This window comes from Sus scrofa, chromosome 3 (assembly GCF_054392235.1).
Source record: "Sus scrofa isolate SSC_HxYL_T2T_F1_AM1 chromosome 3, Sscrofa_HxYL_maternal_Yorkshire_Landrace_v2.0, whole genome shotgun sequence".
Classification (NCBI taxonomy): domain Eukaryota; kingdom Metazoa; phylum Chordata; class Mammalia; order Artiodactyla; family Suidae; genus Sus; species Sus scrofa.
In genome coordinates, this window is record NC_139385.1 from 11,606,853 (window position 1) to 11,618,927 (window position 12,075).

General features: G+C 46.2%; 1 protein-coding gene and 1 long non-coding RNA gene across 9 annotated transcripts in view; one reads left to right on the plus strand and one right to left on the minus strand.

Annotated features, from left to right (window-relative positions):
* Positions 1-4,008: 4,008 nt before the first annotated feature.
* On the minus strand, positions 4,009-7,575 carry LOC102167397 (uncharacterized). The gene is made up of 2 exons (XR_302120.4): positions 7,197-7,575; positions 4,009-6,927 (listed from the first exon to the last, which is right to left on the minus strand). It is a non-coding gene; the product is annotated as an uncharacterized LOC102167397 (long non-coding RNA).
* The window catches only part of GTF2I (general transcription factor IIi), a 105,321-nt gene continuing 100,209 nt past the window's right edge, over positions 6,964-12,075 (plus strand). For all 8 annotated transcript variants that reach the window (XR_014840268.1, XR_014840269.1, XM_005661989.4 and 5 more), the window contains exon 1: positions 6,964-7,324. The gene's annotated coding sequence lies outside the window, so the exon portion shown is untranslated. The remainder of the gene's footprint in view (positions 7,325-12,075) is intronic.

The window sequence follows — 12,075 nt, forward strand, 5'->3', positions numbered from 1 at the left end:
GGAGGTTCCCAGGCTAGGGGTCGAATCAGAGGTGCAGCCGCCTGCCTACACCACAGCCATAGCAACTGGGGATCAGAACCTTGTCTCCAGTCTACACTACCGCTCACAGCAACCCCAGATCCTTAACCCACTGAGCAAGGCCAGGATCGAACCTGCAACCTCATGGTTCCTAGTCGGATTCGTTAACCACTGAGCCACGATGGGAACTCCAAAAAATTCTTTAATTGTAGAAGAAACTTGGGAATTCATTTGGGTGGCTGCTGTGGCAAAGCTTCAATCCCTGGCCCAGGAACTTCCACAAGCCATGGGTGAGGCCAAAAAAAAGAAAGAAGAGAAACATGGACATTTTGTTTATATCTCAAGATAATTTTGAATGCTGAATTATACCATGATATTTATATAATAATTAACCAAGAGTTTATAAAGTATTTTCATTTACATGTCACCTGATTCCCCCAAATCCCTGAGGGAGGCAAGAGAAAATACTATGGAGATTTTACATTTTTAAAATGAATATTACAGCAATATTAACATAATACTAAATAGAAGATAACATTCATCTAAATCCTTTTAAACCAAAAAATAAAACTGTTTATTTCAATTCGTGCTACATGATGTTTAGATTTACTGGGGGAGGGATGGACTGGGGCTTTGGGATTGGCATATGCACACGGTGGTATATGGAATGATTGGCCAATGGGGACCTGCTGTATAGCAGAGAGAACTCTACCCAGTATTCTGTGATCGTCGGCATGGGAAAAGAACCTGAAAAAGATTGGGTGTTGTACCTGTATAACTGAATCTCTCTGCTGTATGTATCACAACATTGTAAATCAACCAGACTTCAATACAGCTTTCAAAAATGAAAAAAAAAAAAAGGAGTTCCCGTTGTGGCGCAGTGGTTAATGAATCTGACTTGGAACCATGAGGTTGCAGGTTCGATCCCTGCCCTTGCTCAGTGGGTTAACGATCCGGCGTTGCCGTGAGCTGTGGTGTGGGTCACAGACATGGCTCGGATCCTGTGTTGCTGTGGCTCTGGCGTAGGCTGGTGGCTACAGCTCAGATTCGACCCCTAACCTGGGAACCTCCATATGCCGCGGGAGCGGCCCAAAGAAATGGCAAAAAAACAAAAAAAGAAAAAAAAAAAAGAAAAATAAATGGATTTACTGCATAGGTCAGATGTTTGTACAAAAGGCATAGCAAGAGTTAGAAGATATATTTAGATCACATTTACATTATTATTATGAAAAAATTATGACTTGGATTTAGGATTTTTTCCCTCTTTTGGAAGATTTCTCTAAGAGGTAATTTATCCAAGATTTGAAATATTCAAATTGTCCAAATAAAAAAAACTGTTCAAAAACAGTGTTTTATAAGCATTAAAAAAAAAAAGCAAAATAAATCAACTGAACATAAAAAAATAAATAATAAAAAGCACCTTTTGGGAGTTCCCTTGTGGCACAGTGGGTTAAGGATCAGGTATTGTCATTGCACTGGTTCGGGTTGCTGCTGTGGCTGGGGTTTGATCCCTGGCCTGGGAACTTGCACATGCTATTAGTGCAGTCAAAAAAAAAAAGTATCCTTGGAATTATCTCCAAGAGGTCAGATACCTGAGCAGAAGCTAAAGATGTAAAGACTAGAAAGTTCCCCCATGGCACAGTGGGCCAGGGATCTGACATGCAGCAGCTGTGGCACAGGATGCAACTGTGGCACGGGTTTGATCCCTGGCCCAGGAACTTCCATATGCTGTGAGCGTGGCCCCCAATTTTTTTTTTTTTTTTTTTTTGGTCTTTTTGCCATTTCTTGGGCCGTTCCCACGGTATATGGAGGTTCCCAGGCTAGGGGTCGAATCGGAGCTGTAGCTGCCAGCCTACGCCAGATCCATAGCAACGTGGGATCTGAGCCATGTCTGCGACCTACACCACAGCTCACGGCAACGCCAGATCCTTAACCCACTGAGCAAGGGCAGGGACCGAACCCGCAACCTCATGGTTCCTAGTCAGATTTGTTAACCGCTGCGCCACGATGGGGACTCCCCCCAATTTTTTTTTAAAGTAAAAATCGAAGGCTAGAAGTTCCCTGGTGGCTCTAAGGTTAAGGATCTTTCATTGTCACTGCTATGGTCCATGTTGCTGCTATGGCATGGGTTTGATCCCTGGCCCAGGAACCTCTGCATGCCATGGGAGTGCCCCCCCCAAAAAAAATCCACTGTTCTTCAGGACTGTTGAAGACATCCAAACATTGCCATATCATTGGCTTTTTAAAAGCAATTAAGGAGTTCCCATTGTGGCTCAGCAGGTTAAGAACCTGACATAGTGTCTGTGAGGATACGGGTTAGATCTTTAGCCTCATCGAGTGGGTTAAGGACCCCGAGTGGCCACCAGCTGCAGCATAAGTCACAGATGCAGCTCGGATCTGGCATTGCTGTGACTCTGGTGTAGGCTACAGCTGCAGCTCTGATATGACCCCCAGCCCGCAAACTGCTGGTGCAGCCATAAAAAGAAAAAAAAAAAGCAGTCAACAAGGCTATATGTGCTCAGAGACTGTGTAAAGATGCATTTAAGTTGGCAGACGAGATCACGCTTGGTTTAGATCCATCTCTGGCCTGGCTGAGGCCCCTCTGGTTGGCTTTTGTCTCCCACACCACAATAGCCCCCCCTTATCTGTGGTTTCACTTTCCACGGTTTCAGTTACTGGCAGTTGGAAAATATTACAGCCGTCCTTTGGGGGGATTGGCTCCAGAACCTTCCCCTTTCATCCCCTAGATGCCAAAATCTGCAGATGCTCAAGTCTCTTATGCAAAATGGTACAGTATATGCATACAACCTACACACAGCCTCCCTCATACTTTGAATCATCTCTAGGTGATAACACCTAATACAATGTAAATGCTATGGAAATAGGTGTAAATACAATGTAAATGCTATGTAAATGGTTGCTGGGCACCCTGCCAGCAAATTCAGGGTTTGCTTTTTGAAAGTTTCTGGCATTTTTTTGTTTGTTTGTTTTGGAATATTTTCCATCCACGGTTTGTTGAATCCGCAGATGCAGATGCAGAACCCGCGGATAAGGAGGGCGGAATGCAAATGGAAAATTCCAGAAATAAACAATTCATAAGTTTTACATTTCACACCCACCCGCTCCGTCCTGCCTGGGTCGTGAATCATCCCTTTGTCCGGTGTATCCTGCCCATAGTCACTTAGCAGGCGTCTGGGTTATCAGATCGACTGCTGTGGTATCTTGCGCTCAAGTAACCCTATTTTACTTAACAATGGCCCCAAAGCAAAGGCGTAGTGATGCTGGCAGTTCCAAGATGCCTAAGAGAAGCCGCAAAGTGCTTCCTTTAATTGAAAAAGTGAAAGTTCTTGACTTAGTAAGAAAAGAAAAAAAATCTTATGCTGAGGTTGCTAAGATCTACGGTAAGAACGAATCCTCTATCCGTGAAATTGTGAAGAAGGAGAAAGAGATTCGTGCAAGTTTTGCTGTGGCGCCTCAAACCGCAAAAGTTACCGCCACAGTGCGTGATAAGTGCATGGTTAAGATGGAAGAGGCATTAAATTTGTGGGTGGAGGATATGAACAGAAAATGCGTTCCCATCGACAGCAATGTGTTGCGCCAGAAAGCACTGAGCCTGTATGAAGATTTCAGCAAGGGATGCCCGGAAGCCAGTGACATCAAGCCGTTTACTGCGAGTAAGGGCTGGTTACACAGATTCAGGAATAGGTTTGGAATGAAAAATATAAAAATGACTGGAAAGACTGCGCCTGCCAAAGAAGAAGCTGCTCCCACATTTCCAGCAGAGTTGAAGTTGACTGAGAAAGGATGCTGTCCAAAGCAAGCCGTCAGTTGTGATGAAACTGGGCTCTTCTGGAAGATGTCCAATAGGAACTACATGCCTAAAAGTGCAAAGGAGGTACCAGGGCATAGAACTCTGGTGCTACCTGGCACCTCATGTCATCACCAGAAGGGTGAGTACGGTACAATAAGATATTTTGAGAAAGAGAGAGATCATATTCACATAACTTTTATTGCAGTATAGAGTTATATATATATATATATTGTCTTTCGTCTTTATAAAGCTGTATCCGAGGCATACGGAGGTCCTCAGGCTAGGGGTTGAATTGGGGTAATAGCTGCCGGCCTACACCACAGCCACAGCAACACCAGATCCAAGCTGCGTCTGCGACCTACACCACAGCTTACGCTGGATCCTTAACCCACTGAGCAAGGCCAGGGATCAAACCCTCGTCCTCGTGGATACTGGTCGGGTTTGTTAACTGCTGAGCCCCGGGAACTCCAAGAGTTATACATTTTCTGTCATTCATCTCTTACTTTGCCTAATGTATAAATTACATTTTATCATAGGTATGTATGCATAGTATATTATATGGAGGGTAGAGTGCTCTCTTTGGTTTCAGGCAGCTGCTGGGGGTCTTGGTTGTATCTCAGAGATAAGGAGAGACTACTCTATACTGACGCTGCAGTAGGCTGGAGTGTCATGTTATTCAGACATCATCTGCAGGACTGCATCCACTAGGTTACTGGGCTAAACATTAAAAAGAGAGAAATACTTGAATAACATGCAAGATTCTGCCAGCTGTTGGCCTTTGTGCACTTACGTTCTAAGTGGGCATGAGCCAAGAGCTGAATTCCCAATCTTGGTACTCGTCTTGTGTTGCATGTGATTCTGAACAAATTTAAGTCCAGTGTGATTTAAACAAAGGAGGATGGAATTGTCCCAAAGTACAAATCAGTAATTTTTTTTTTTCTTTCATTTGTTGCTCAACCCAAAATACAGCAGTTTGATCCTGTGCTGGAAAAATAACTGCTTGTGCTGAGTTGGTATCCAAAATGGCTTGGAACTCTGGCTCACAATCAACACAGCATCTGCACCAATGAGGTGAGGGAGAAGTTGGCTAATGAATGGCCACAAGGGTACCAATAACAACTAAGGTGGTGAGCCAGGCCTCAGGGAAAACGGAAAATGCATATTTTATGATTGTAAGACAAGAATTTGAGGGTTACACCTGTCAAACAACCTTATGCGGAGAAAAAAGCTTGGCCTCCACATGCTGTGTTCCTACACCATTCACTGCTCCACGCCCTGTTCATTGTCCCCAAAGGGCCAGCTTTCTGTCTGGAAGCAGTTCCAAGCCAGCTAAAGTTTTAGGAACAGCTTTAGGATGTGGTACATTTTAGGAAGTGCTTCAAACTTGGAGGCTGCAGTTGTTCATGAAGCAGCAGCGGAATTTCATACCGACCTGCCGAATTCATAAAAAAGGAAGGGACTATCTCCTAAATTAAGGTTTTGATGACGACCAGGGTAACCCTAAGTGAACTTTTGCCTTCACTTTCCAGTATCCTTCCAAGGCAATTCTGTTTCTCCTTCACGGCCAGTGCATCCCAACCTCCCCAGTCTTCCCAAGAAACGGGTCAAGACTCCAGTTCCTCCATAAAACATACTCACTAATGTTCACAGCACCTGAATGTTTGCAGCTGGTAGGATGGCTGATCTCACCAGCTAAGTTGTAGGCTTCTCAAGAGTTAACGTTTGTTCCTAATATGTCAGTTGTGCTTGGTAATGGGAAGACAGAATTTAATCGAATATTCCGAAATGATAATGAAATATGAGTGCAAAAAGAAAACTGCTCTTATGAAAAACTGAATTAACGCTGTGGAGACTTGACAAAGGAGAGTCATAATCAAATTAGGGAAGAAACGACATGACCGTAGAAGATTGCAGGGGAAATCGGAAAAAACGTACGCGAGTCTTCTGTCATCAGATTGCTTCGGAGAGATCTTTAAATTCTCCATCTATTTTAAAGAAACCCACCGTGGAACTTCTAGATGAGGAAAGGGTGCGGTCTACGGAAGAAAGAAGACGGGGAACGCCAATCCGCGAACCCAAGTTCAAAGGAAAGGTTTTGGACCTACATCAAAAGACTTGCAGCTCGGAAAGTTTTCTCGCGAGCGACAAAGGCTGGAGAAAGCGCCGTGGTCGCCACCTACCGAGGAGGAGGGGGAGGGGGATGATGGCCGGCGTGGCCCAGATCGCCGGTGGGAAAAAAACATCGCAAAATCACTCGATTTTGTGCTTTAAAGAAACATCTAAAATCTCTGGGCCCGAGTTTTAAAAACTTCTAACTTGAGCGTACACTAGCGTCTCACCATTTTCGAAATTCACGAGCTAATCAAAGTTGAGATGCAAAAAAATTACCGGGGGGAGGGGACGGCTTAGCGGTTGACAGAACACAACGGGCTGCAAATCACGTTTTCTGCTCCCCTCCTTGGCTTTTCCTCCTTAACTTCCCTTCTAAATGTTAAGAAAAAGTGAGCAAAGCCTAAGGGTGGGGTAAACAAAAACAGAAGGGTGCTCTTCCCTCGCCCGTCCAAAGTTGGGGCAATAGCCCCTTTTGAGGCAAGCTTTCAAAACTAACAGTTCTTTGTGTCCTGGAGGGTGGTGCAGGGCGGAGAAGTCCCTTGGCTGAGCCTGGGAGGAGGCATGCCGGCCTGGGGAGCCCCGGCCTTTGCAGTGTTCCGACCTCTCAATTTGCAGGGAATCTCGGGGGCAAGAGTGAGTGCGAGCCTTGAACGGTGGCTGAGGCCGGCTGGAGCGCGTCAGCAAACAGGATGAAGCTCCCCGCGGCCTGGATTTTCACCCCTGCGCCCCAGCTCCCCTCCCCCACTCGGGCGGCCGCGCAGGCCCCAGGTGCAGCCATGTTCTCGCTCCCACCACCCGCGCCTCCATTGACAGTCCTTGCCCGAGAGGGCCGGGCGCCGCGCTCGCCGCGTCCTCCGGCTCCGGGCTTGCCGGCGCGAGGCTTCCTGGGATTCGTAGTCCAGCGCTCCCGCCGTCGCGTTGGTGGGGACGAATCAGGGACTACAACTCCCGCTGGGCGGCACTGCGGGTGCGCACGCGCAGCGCGCCTTCGAGGAACAAAAAAAAAAAAAAAAAAAAAAAAAGAGGAGGAGGAGGGTGAGAGAGGAGCTGGGAGAGCAGAGAAAAGGGGCCACCGATCGCCCCCCCGCTTCCCCGCACGCGCTCTCTAACCGTGGCCGCCCGTCTGCCGCGGTTACCCCGGCCTCTCCCTCAGTCCCCTGTGAGCGGATCTAGGAGCTGAGCGAGGCCCTGCCCGGGCGGCCATGCGGCGGTGACAGGAGCTCGACCGAGACGCTTGGGCCCCTCGCCCTCTCACCTCCTGCCCGCTCGCTAGCCCGTCTCAGCCCGAGGCTGCTCCGCTGCGGTCGCAGTTTGCGCGCGGCCCACGCTCGCTTCCCTTCGGCACCCCTGACCCCGGCGCTGCCTGGAGGCGGCTGCACTCGGGTGAGTCCCTGTCGCCTCATCCCCAGTTCCCCGCCCTGGTTGCCATCGCGAGCAGAGCCTTTATTTGAGACTCGCCCCCTCCAGGGCCTGCACCGACAGGGGTCTGGGCATTGCCGGCGCCGGTGTTGGGGCCACTGGCCCCCCCCACCCCCAACCCGTCGGCGTTGGGGGTGGGGCAGGAGCAGACGCGGTCGCGGGGGACGACAGTTGCACGCGCGCGCCTGGGCGCGTGGGGGAGGGGTGCGCGCGCCGGCTCGGCTTGGGGGGGGGTCCTCACGCGTGAGGCCCGCGCGCGAGCGAGCCTGAGGGCTGCGCATGCCCGGCCCCTGATTGGCCGGCTCAGGCGGTGCGGGTGCGCGCGCGGTGCCAGGCCCGAGCCGTGGGGTCGCGCTCGGCCTGGTGTCTCCGGGGCTCGTGCGCCTGGGCAGCAGACGCGCCGGATTGGCCGGCGGGCGGTGGGGGCGGTGCCGCGCTGCCTGGTAACTGCGGCCGGCGGGCGGGCCGTGGAACGCCGCTGCTCCCCGCTGCCGCCCCTCCCCGCCGCTGCCCTGCCCGCGCCCAGGTGGAGCCGGGAGTGGGCTTTGTCCCGGCCCGGCCGGCGCGCCTGCCCCGCGGGGCCTGCTCTTTGGGGGAAATAAACACAATGACCGGAAGGAAAACCTCAGCCTGCAGGCCATGAAAATAAGCCATCTGGGTTTGGCCAGCACCCAGACGGGGGTTCAGGGGAAGACAAAACACTGCCCTCTTTCCCCTTCCTCCTGCTCCTCCACTTGTGCTTATTCAGTTTTTGTCTTTTAAAGAGTCGAGGTTTTTTTTTTTTTTTTCTTTTTAACTTTACAGTTTTGGGCTAATTTGAATCTGAAAGTGTTCCGTTGTTGGGTCCAGTTGGAGTTAGTGCTCACTCTTCTGAATGCGGGGCTCAGGGCAGACTTTTCACCTCCAGGCATTCAACTTTGCTGCAGACAATGGCTTGATGGGCCACTGTGCCTAAAAGTAGTCTCGGTGTGTTCAGGAAAGGGGAAGTTAGTTTGCAAATGAGAGTGTGCTTTGCGGTGCCCTGGGGAGGCCGGGTGGTGTCGGTCCTCTGCCCGCCCCCGCGCCCAGCGCTAGGATTTGGCTTGGCCGATTTTATTTCTTACTGAATATTTTTGCTTTGTCTGTTTTCCATCCGCTGCATTTCTACTGCCTTGCACTTTAGTTTCGCCTGCCTCTTGGGAATCTTAGCGCACACCTGTAGGATGGAATGAGTTTTTCTTCTCTTGAGGCTGTGGATGTCTTTCTCGCTTATATGCAATCACTTCTTTAAAGCCTCTCTTAATGTTGGGTCACAATTCGTTGCTTCTTACAGTCAACTTGTTTGCCTCCCTTGGGCGGGCCTCTTTATTTTCTCTTGGATTGTGTTTGGTTCTGCTTGTGTGCACGTGCTGATCTAGTCACACACTCCTGGAGGGGTCGGGATTAATTAAGCCTTTTCCGCCTTTGTCCTTCTCCCCCTTCCAGTCTGCCATCGCCAGAGTGCTTTGCTTATGTTAGCGATGGCAAACGATTGAGTTATGTGCCTGACATCGCTTTTAAGAAAGTATGTTTTTCTTATTTGATAGTCATAACGCTGTAACTCCATTCTGTAGGTGAGGAATAAGCCTAGTGACCTCTTGGTTACCCAGCAAGTAAACCATTACTCCAAGGTTTGAATTTAGGCATTCTGACTGTTAACCCTTAAACCAGTGGTTCTCAAAACCCAAGCAAACTTCAGCCTCCCCTGGAGGGCTTGTTAAAACAGCGTTGCTGGACCCCACCCCGGACCTTCTGATTTTGGAGGCCTGGGATGGGGTGGAATACTTTGCTCTTCTAACCAGTTCCCAGGTGCTGCTGCAGCTGCTTCTGCTCCAAGGACTTTGAGAACTATTCACTGTGGTATGAAATTAAGTGAGGGAAGTTTATTCTAGGTGCTTGTTTTTCATTACTTTAAAACTAGATCTTAACCAAAAGTAATTTGGATTGCTTACTGTGGATTGCTTGGAAAACTGATCCAGAGTTAAGAATTTTTGTTAGCTGTGGTTACCAAATTAAAAGTTTAATGTCTCCAGTTTAAAAAAGAGCCATGGATTTAAGTACGAATACAATTAGAAATTAAATAATTTTGGCCTTTTTTCACTCTCTTTCATTCATGTTATTCATGGCACAGGCAGTTGTCTCCTTCCACAGATGCTTGAAGCATCCTATTTGCACCACAGAGTCTAAAGTCTGGGACTCAGAACAGTTGGTAGTGCCTGGGCTTGGAACCCAGGCATTTGGGCCAGGAGGAGGCAGGCAGATCCCCTGGAGCTCCCCATCTCCCCCAACCCCCCAAGTTCCATGTACCAGTGATTTGGTTGACTTAAGAATATGACTACAAAGATTTGTTTTGTTAAAATGTAGGCTTTTGGGTTCTTTTTCTTGGGGCACAAGTCTCGGTGAGAAAGATTTTTCATTTTTTAGTGTACTAGAGTGCTCTCTGGGGAAAGTAAATCTCATTTAGGTAGGAGGACTGGGATTAATATACAATAATGTCTTTTTTTTGATGATCCACGGATCGATGGTACGATCCCAAACATAAAATGTAAAAGACCCTGCTCCAGGTTATTATTGTCTAAAGGATCCATAAATCAAACACTGAAAAACTACTAAAAGCTACTTCACTTTTTCTGTTTTCTGGTGATTAGCTATTTACATTGCATCGCACCTAATTCAGTTCTATCATTGTTTCATTCTTCTTTGAAAACATGAATTTTTAAAATACCGGAATCCTCTTCATAACTGCTGTGGTGTAATTAACATGAAATTGTCTTAACTACTGGCTCTAACAGATGCTGATTAAATACTTTTTATGTATGCCTAAGGAAAGCCTTTTTTGAAGAATTGTTTGGGAAGTTGTACTCTGAGAATGCTATTTCACTTTTCTGAAATGCATTAGAGGTAATCTATCTGAAAGATAATTGCCAAGGATTTTATTAATAGCAATCTACCAAAGGTCATTGGTACCATATTTCTTCCAAAGTTATCTACATTTATTTGGATCATTGTTACTGACTGAAAGAAAGTAGGAAACAATTAATTGTTCATTATAATTGGAAAGTAGAGTTTCCTTGTAATCTGTGAGCTTAAATGGTAGCATAGCAATATGAAGATTATTCAGTTAACCAGAGTGTAGCTGAGGCCTGGGGGAGTAAAATTAAGAATTAGTATTTTAGAGGATGTATGTGTACCAGAAAAAAATTATGTGGATAAATCAGAAGTGCTGAGAGATATCATCTTAATAATCTTCATTTTTCATTCTTCTTTCTTCCTTTACTATTTTGCTTCTTCCTTGTCTTTCCTTTACTGGAACACTGACCGATGCAGTTTTCCTGTATTTGTTTTCCTTTTCCCTTTTTGTTTCCACAGTTCTTGTCTTCGTATCTCAGGCCTGTTTCTGGCACTACTCTGCTTTTTCCCACTTTAGCCTAGTGGGAAAGTAAGGGAAAGTTCCGTATAGTCATGGATTGTCAGAGTTGATGGAGGATTGACCATGTTCTTGGTTGTAACTTGGTTAAAAACTATAGAGGATTTTTAAAAAATTAGTTTATTTAAAAAGTGTAACTTGAGGTGTTCTCTTGTGCTGCAGGTGTTAAGGGACCAGTGTTGTCACTGCAGTGGTTTGGGTTTGATCCCTGGCCCAGGAACTTCCACATGCTGTGGCCAAAAGAAAAAAAAAGTGTAAGAGGCAACATGAATTTATAATTGAGAGAGGGAGTATGGTTTAGTAGGTATAGACAAAGGTTTTGAAATCAGACTCCTGGATTCAAATGCTAGCTCCTGCCACACCCTGGTTGTGTTACCTTGGACATTTCACTTGACATCTTTGTTCCTCAGTTTCCCTATTTAAGAAAATGGGGTTGATGATGATAGAACCTGTTTCTCTTTTAGGGTTGTTGTGATGATCGGGTGAATTAAAAAATCAAATACTATGTTTAGTACTTTAGAGAAATTGAATTTTCTAAGAAAATAAAATTTTTATGAGTAATACCAGTCCTTGGAATCCTAACTACAAGGTTAATCTCCACAAACTGGAGAATATAAATTATGTGAGAGCAAGGACCTGTTCTTCTGGGATTTTTTCCTCTTGTGACTATTAGATTATTATTCTCTTTGTAGTATGGCAAAGGAAATAATTTTTTTTCCTTCTTAAAGTACTGTATATGGTTGTATTCTGGTATAATTGCAGAGGCAGTGAATAGTGAAGTGTTTGGTCCTGTTTGGGTTATCTGGTTAGAATGAGCCCTGGTGAGTAGACAGCTTGTGAATATCTGTGATGGAGATTAATGTCTACCTTGTAAAGTGTGAACTTATAATTGAAAAATAGTTATCCAGCACATAAAGTCACTCCATCTATTTTCTGTCTTCAGCTTTCAGCTATTATATAAGTTTTAGAGGTGGTATCTTCTTTCCCCACTGGGGATGTTGATGTATTTGCAATAGAAACTAATAAATGAGTTGAGGGCTAAGTGCAGTTTCTTTGCTTTTTATATAGGGCAATTAAAGAAGGTAGGAAAAGCTTAGTTATTTGTGGTCTCACATAAGTGTTTTATTAGAAATTGACAGTTGGATTAATGAAACCTGAGAAAACTTTGCTTATATGTTGTTTGTTTTTAAGAATTTGTTATGGAGTAACTGTTGTGAGTCAATGGGTTAAGGATCCAGCATTGTCTCTGAGGACGCAGGTTCAATCCCTG